Here is a 7860-nt window from a genome sequence, read left to right on the forward strand (position 1 = left end):
TGTCCTGACTGCCTTGAATGAAGACCCGTTGTGTAAAAAAAAAAAAAAAGGCAGGCAGCTGTACCTGGTGATGGCCGCCATTCGTCCCAGCATTTGGGAGGCCGAGGCGGGCAGAACTCTGTGAGTTCAAAAGGCTAGGTGGGTGGCTAGGTGAGTCTAACGAATTCCAGACCAGCCAATACTACATAAGGAAAACCCGTCTCAATAAATAAATAAATGGGGGGGGGGGAACGGTGTAGAAAATGGCAAGAGGAAGACACCTCTCAGACCCATAGAGACAAATAAATATTGCTTGTTTTTTAAAAAAAGGAAAGCATACATACTGACCACCAGTCTTCAGACTCGAGCGTGTGTGTGCTTATACCCCACCCCGAATGCCACCCACACGTTTAAAAAAATAAAAAAAAAGGTTCCAGGGATAGAGGCCTCACTTGACGCAAGCTCTAGGTTCAGTCTTCTGCTTCTACAACCAGAGGAAAAATGCTAATAACTGGCATTGTTTCCACTCTTCTTCCAAGCCTTTCTCTGCCTGTAAATTCCCAAACTGCCTTTCTAGTCTCCTGTCAATCTGTCTCTTGGTGAATTTGCATGTCCCCAGGGCTGAGTTAAGTAAAGGCTTGGCCTTTTTAAACACTTGGATGAAATGCCGACAGATGTGGGGCCCATCTTCAAAACCTCAAATGAAACCCGGGCGGTGGCGGCGACACCTCAAATCCCAGAACTGCAGAGGCAGGAGGAGGATCTATGTGAGTTGAAGGCCAGCCTAGTCTACTGGCTAGGTCAGCCTCTGTTGTGGGACCCTGTCTCAAAACACAAAACTTCATGTGCGGTTAGGCTGCATCCCCTGGGACAATTAAAAAGTAGATTCCCACTTCAACACTCCAAATGTCACCCAGGCAGGGGCATAGCAGCCACTCTGGCCGTGTGAAAGCCCTTGGGATCCACTATGCCCAGAGAACTCTGAGGTAATATACACTGTAAACATTTTAATAGGCATGGGTGGATAACTGACATTAAATTGTTTAAAAAAAAAAATTGGGCATTCTTTCCCCTTTGGTTTTTTGAGGCAGGGTTTCTCTGCATAGCCCTAGCTGTCCTGGGATTTTCTCTGTAGACAGGCTGACTCTGAACTCACAGAGATCCGCCTATCTCTGTGTCCCCAGTGCTGGGAGGATTAATGGTGCCCACGGTCATTCATTAGTTCGTGAGAAAAGACTTTGCTGTATAATCGATGCTGGCCTCAAACTCCTGATCATTCCATTTTAGCCTTTGAGTGCTGGTTATTATAAGAATGTACCACGACACCTGAAGCTTTGCCTATGAAACTGGGTCTCACTATGTAGCCCCTCACTGTCCTAGAATTCACTAGGTAGACCAAGCTGGCCTTGAAGAACTCAGAGGTCTGTTTGCCTCTGCTTTCCAGAGTGCTGCAATGAAAAGGAATGGGACACTAGGCCCAGCTAACAAATGTCAGGGCTGTACTACATGTGGTTTTTAAGTGGTCACAAATATAAATTATAAAAATAGGGAGCATAATACTGAGTTTTCACAGAACAGGTAAAAATACTGACTTATCTTCCCCCCCAGTTTTTATTACTGCTCTGAGAAAAGAAGTTCTACAGGGAGTGGTGGCACACCTTTAATCCCATCACTTGGGAGAGAGAGGCAGCTGGGTATCTATGCCTTAGAGGCCAGCCTCGTCTACTTGATGAGTTCCAGGGACAGCCAAGGCTACACTGTGAGACCCTGTCAACAAAACCAAAGAGGAAAAAAGTTTAACAATAATAGCTCATCACTGTGGTGCACCAACCCAGTGCATGAAGTAGAGCGCACACAGGGCTGGAGATGTGGCTCACCTAGCCCACGGAGAGCCAGGAGTTGCATCCCCATCACCACACAACCAGGGAGTGGTGGTACAAACTGTAACATCAGCCCTTGGGAGGATCAAAGTCATCTATGGTTACTTAGTTCAAGGCCAGCCACCAAACAGGAGATGCTGTCTCCAAAAGAGAGGGGGAAAGAATGAGCTAACATTATTTGTCTTCTGAGCTTAGAAACATTGGTAAACTAGGCTTGGTAGTATAGGACCATAATGCTAGCCCTTAGGAGGCAGAGGCAGGAGAATTGCTACAAGTTTTAGGGCAGTCTGATCTACACAGTAAGACCCTGTCTCAAAATATCAAAAGGAAAAAAAATAAATAAATAACAGGAGGGGGAAGGGAAGTCCTCAGGGGGAACTGTCAGGTGTGGTGCAAGCTTGACAGAAAAGGAGGATCAGGGGTTCAAGGCCAGCCTGGGTCAAAAACAAGAAAAAACATGCTAGAGAAGAACATTGCTTTGGATCCACAATGCTGGGATGGCCACCGGCTTTCCTTGCCAGCTCTTTGCCTGCAGCTAAGTTACTTGGCCTCTCTGAAACACGAGGCCTGAGTGTGGAGCACTCCGATATTCTGTTTATTCTGCCGTGAAGGCAGACACTCCCAGGGGCCAGTAGAGACTGTCAGATTCCTTGCAGCTGGAGTTCAGGGTACTTGTGAGCAGACTGAGTGGTTGCCTGGTTCTGAACCTGAACCAAGGCTCCAGCCAAATGTAAAGTACTTAGAACAAGGCCTGCCAACCTCTTCGCACCAGTATGAGTTAGTGATTCTCAGTGAGCCGTACTACTGACCACCAGTTTAACCATCTGCAAAGGGGAGAACTGTTCACCTTTCATCCGGGTTCCACAAAAACCAAAGGAGACAACGACCACAGGGGAGCTGATGTTTACAAAATGAGAGAGGGATCGTTCTCCCCATTCCTATGTGATAGAAAAGGTTATAGGAATCATGGACTTATTCGTTTTTATTCATAGGCAATGATGGAAACCCAGGGTGGATGGTTGTGTGTGCTTGGGGGTAGGGGTAATGACTCTATGACATCTCATCCTTCAGTCTCAAGCAAGAGACACAAATATTAAACCAGGTATTAGCATAGTCCAGGAAAACAAGATGCTGCAAACAATGACTTCCCTGAGGAAAGATGTGGCAGGATCTTAACCAGAGAACCTCAGAAAAACACGCTGCGTCCCCCACCCCCAGTCAAGCAGAGCAGCAAGAATTCTCCATTGTCCTCCAGGGGAAGGTGCAGATAGCATCAAGGAGAAAGAAAGGGAGAGAGAACATTCCAGTAAGCAGCTGAAACCAAATCAAGGGGTGGGGGCGCACAACAAACAGATGGACAAAGTCACACACCCTCTGCCTGGTCCCCAGGGGAAAGACTGGGCCGTGCTAGGAAGCCACTCAACACAGGTCAAAACTAAATGACACTTTTAGTAAAAACCCGAATCTTCTCAGACACTTAACGAAGGCCAGAAACTTCCAGTTTCAGGTTCTTTTTATTTAGAAAAACTGAAACAAACAGGGATTTGAATATAGTCAGGCTAGAGCAAATTGCTGAAGTCCCACATTAGTTCTGGAAGCGATTTTATGGACTCATTTAATTAGGGAGGAAACAGTGGGTCAGCTGTGGCGCTCCAGAACCAGGTACAAAAGGGCAGTCTCAGCTGGGTGGTGTAAACACCTAAGATCCCAGCACTGGGGTGGGGGGGCTGGTGCTGGATGGCTCAAAAAGAAAACTCAAAATGAGTTGCTCCCTTCCCTCCAGGGGAGAGATAAAGCTGCCAAGGACAGATAAGAGGGGGCTGACTCTGCAGGAGGGCTGTGTGTAAAAGAACCCAAGGCTGTGTCTAAGGACTCAGAGGGGTACAAGGCCTACAATTCCACTCTTAAAGTTTCGTGACTTTCCAAAGCTGTTGTGCTGCAAGATCTGGGTCTCTAAAGTTGCGGGAGAACTATGCATTAATAACGGCTACCACTATTTTAAAAAAACGACTTTCAAGCCAATTTGCTTGTATTTCTCCACTTGGGGATAATTAATTTTTCAGAAGTTTCACAAGGCATGAATTATAAATCTTTGGCTATTACTTTATAGCTATTGCAAACCAAACCCAGAGCATTTATTTTTCATTAATCAATGTTTTGTGGTAATTAGGTTAGTTTTTAGAAGAGTGAAAACCAACTAGGCTTGTTGCTTGGGAGATGGGACAGAAATGTCTTAAAGCATGATGACAGACCTGACAATTGGGATGCTGCTTGGCTTTCTAGCAGGAACCCTTATCACCTTGACCTGACTAAAGCCCACTCAACGTCCTTCAAACAGCTCCTTTCCCTTTAAAGGCATTTAGGGGGAACCCATCTATCTATCATCAGTTCTGGTTTTTTTTTTTTTTTGTCGTTGTTGTTTGTTTGTTTTTTGAGACAGGGTTACACTATGTAGCCTGGTAGGCCTGGAACTTGATATGTAGACCAGGTTGGCCCTGAACATGAAGATCTGCCTGCCTCTGCATCCTGAGTGCTGAGATTAAAAAATGACCAGCTCAAGTAATTATTTTTTACTTTTCCAAGATCCCTTTCAATTTTAAGGCAATGCAAAAAAATAATTATTTCTCAGGAAGTCACCTTTTGACTTCCTTATGTTTTGGCAATTGTTTCATTTTCTAAGTTGAACTAGTCAGTCAAAAATTATACGGCCTGCATGCGGCCTAATCAGTTACAGATCCCAGAGTGGCCCCCAGGGCCTGCTAACTCCTGGATAGTGATAGCTTCTGGGGGAAAGGGCAGTCACAACATTCTGAACTGGGCCTGGGAACTTGCCACAGACTTTTGATTTGTAAAGTAAGCTAATATCTACTTTACACAGCACCAAAAGTGGGAGAAGCAGTATTTTAAAAATGGCTTTAGGACCACATCAAATATATAAAGGCATTGTGTAATACTGTGGTTTAGTGTGGCACCATGGAAACCACTGCCAGGTGGCCACTGGGAAGCCCACGTCTCATCCTCCCAAGCCAGGTGGTATCACCTGTTTAACAGGCCTCAGGCCTGCGGTCTATTAGGAAAAATGTAGTTTCTAGTGTGTGCCAGGGCCTTGACAGCTGTCACTCTACATATTTAACTTGGTAGTGACCTGTGACCACAATGACATCCAGCCTTTAAAGTGGGTTTCCGGTGGCTACAAATCGGCTTAGGCTGGTTTTGGCTGGTGTAGAGGTGGATACACACTGGGAACGTGGCTGTACCTGCTCACCCCACCAACATTCAACGCTGCGATTTGGCAGATAAATCACTGGAAGAACTTCAAACACTGTGAGTCTGAAAAGTTACAAAGCTTGAAATCTCTCAAAGCTCGAAAAGTCAAAAAACAAAACAAAAAACTCTTATTAAAGTATGCATGTTTTCCCATATTAATAATCTATTATAAATCTTAAGGGCTACAGAAAGAAATGCAAGGAGTAAATTTAAGGATGAAGTAGAAGATCCTGATACTCACTATGCGGGTGACATCGCTTTTTAGAAAAAAAAAGAAAGAAGGGTTTTCTTTTTGTAACTCTGGCTGTCCTGGAACTCACGCTGCAGATTAGGCTGGCCTCGAACTCAGAGATCCGCCTGCCTGTCTCCCAAGAGCTGTGATTAAAGGCGTGTGCCACCACCGCCAGGTTCCCATTTGGATCTTTTATACAGTTCCTAAAAGCTTGATTTCGATCGTATACAGTTTTTCAAATCTTTAGTATTACCACCCCGATTCGTTACTTCAGTTTCCCCTCTAATTTGTCTATTAGGGTAAGGAAAATATCCTGAGTTGGCAACCTGGCTTTCACCTGAAAGACACAGTGCCATACTGGTCTCAGGCTGGAGGCCCGTCTCTCCGAGCCTCGGTTTCCCCCAGCGAGGAAGAGAGGGCACCCGGCGTCCCAAAGGCCTAGCCACGCCTGCAGAACACCAGGCCCCCTTTAAACTCCAGCAAAGCAAACTGGCCCCACTCAGGTTCTAGAGAAAACAGCCCGAGGACCCCCAAGTCCCTGAGCCCCCGACCCCGAGGTCCCCCTTCCCACCGAGTGCAAAGGCGGACACGTACCTGCTTCTGGGGAAAGCCAACAGCCAAGTCGCGCGGGAGTTCTCTACACCCTCAAGCTATCTCTCCAGTGCGGACTAACCCTGCAGTCTGCATTTCAGTCACTAGTCCTAAGGTTAGCTCCCACCCTGCTAATTTCTTGCTGTTAAGAAAAGAAAAAAGAAAAAAAAAAGAAAAAAAAGGGGGGGGGGAGAGGAAGAAAGAAAGGTAACTTTGCTGGCTCCACCTCCAGGCCTGTCCTACCGCCTGGCCTTCAAGGCCAGTTTTAAAGCGCTGTTTGCACTGCCTGTGTCCCGTCCTCTCCTCCCACTCACTCCTCCTCTGATTTTAACTTGGCTTCCAATCGCTTCAAACCCGAAGACATTTGTCAGTAAATCAGCACTGGCTTCTTGGCTTCCTTTCAAAGGCCGATTCTTGACCTGGCCCGCGGCTGCGGACCACACTTCTGCAGCGCCCTCCGGGGTCCCTGTCACTGGGTTCTGTCTTGACCTGGATCCTCTGCGGTGCTTCTCGTTCTTTCTCAGGGGCTCCCTCAAAGCTGGTCTTTCTCAAGGCACTCACCAGTCCTCCAGCCTCCCGCAAGCTTCGTTTCAGTCACCCTCCGGCCTGCGAGCTAGCCCAGTTTTGCCCTATCTAGCTCAGGGTTTCGCCTGTTTTCCAAGTCAGAGTGTAAATGGCTTCTCTTCCCCAGATCCAGGAGGAAGACGAAGGACCACCCATCACCTTATCAATACTATTTGTATGCAGATGACTCAGAATTGAGGCAATAAAGCCACCAGGCTGAGTGGGAGGGTCCGGGATTTGGCCCTGGGGTAAGATCCAGCTGGAGATTCCCGCCCCCCACCAGATCTGTACTCTCCCTGCTTCAGGCTTCGTGGCCCGGAGGGGAGGAGAGCCGGTAAGTTACTAGTGATTTCTTAATAGTTGATGGTTACCCTTCCTCACCCCAGCCCCCCAGCGTCTCCTCAACTCCAGGCATTCAGGTGGGTAAAATTCTTTAGTAGGGGGAAGGGAGGAGTAACAATAGCCTTCCAAATCCTCCAGAGTTCTTTATCCTCTCACCAATTCCTGAGACAATTCCCTTCTGACCTTTGGACAGTCTTTCTCCAGGTAAATATTGGTTGTGGCCTGGAATGATGGCAGCCTGCTGTATGTGTGTTCAGAACTTCAATTCTGGATGGAAATCAATGATCTGGTGACAATGAATTCCATCCAAAAAGCTGGGTCACGTCGTTCTTACTTTTCATTAATGGCTGTTTCCACTCTTCTTGAAACAATAAAATCCTGGCCGGGCGACGGTGGCGCACGCCTTTAATCCCAGCACTCGGGAGGCAGAGGCAGGTGGATCTCTATGAGTTCGAGACCAGCCTGGTCTACAAGAGCAGTTCCAGGACAGGTTCCAAAACCACAGAGAAACCCTGTCTCGAAAAAAAAAAAAAAAAATCCTTAACCTGAAATCCTGAATGTATCTCAACCCAACCATTGCTATTTTATTTCTACTTTTTTGAGGGTGGGCACTGGGGATCCTACCCAGGGTCTGATGCATGTTAGGCAAGACATGTGCATCTATGTTATGTTTATATAGCAAACTGTATGTTAATGTTAATTGTAGGCCATACAGAATATAATATATTGGTTATACACTCCATTGTTAGATAAGTAAGGTAGACAGATACACATGTATATTGAAAATATACTTTAGGATTTTTCAACGTTCTCACAGGTGGAGCAGTGTTCACTTTCACTGCTGTTTTTCCTTAGTCTGTATGGCTACTATTTTTTTATTTTCCACAAATCCCACCCCCCATCTCTGTGTGTGTGTGTGAGAGAGAGAGAGAGAGAGAGAGAGAGAGAGAGAGAGAGAAGAAGAAGAAGAGAAGAGGAGAGGAGAGGAGAGGAGAGGAGAGGAGA

At 46.5% G+C, this 7860-nt stretch overlaps 1 protein-coding gene across 8 annotated transcripts in view; it reads right to left on the bottom strand.

The window, feature by feature from the left end:
• Positions 1-7860, bottom strand: part of Pced1b (PC-esterase domain containing 1B) — a 145313-nt gene that overhangs the window by 2351 nt on the left and 135102 nt on the right. For 2 of the 8 annotated variants that reach the window (XM_026782472.1, XM_026782468.1), the window contains one exon: positions 5953-6091. The exons of the other annotated variants lie outside the window; for them this stretch is intronic. The gene's annotated coding sequence lies outside the window, so the exon portion shown is untranslated. The remainder of the gene's footprint in view (positions 1-5952; positions 6092-7860) is intronic. 8 annotated transcript variants of the gene reach the window in all.

The sequence above is a fragment of the Microtus ochrogaster genome, chromosome 15, assembly GCF_000317375.1.
Source record: "Microtus ochrogaster isolate Prairie Vole_2 chromosome 15, MicOch1.0, whole genome shotgun sequence".
Lineage (NCBI taxonomy): Eukaryota > Metazoa > Chordata > Mammalia > Rodentia > Cricetidae > Microtus > Microtus ochrogaster.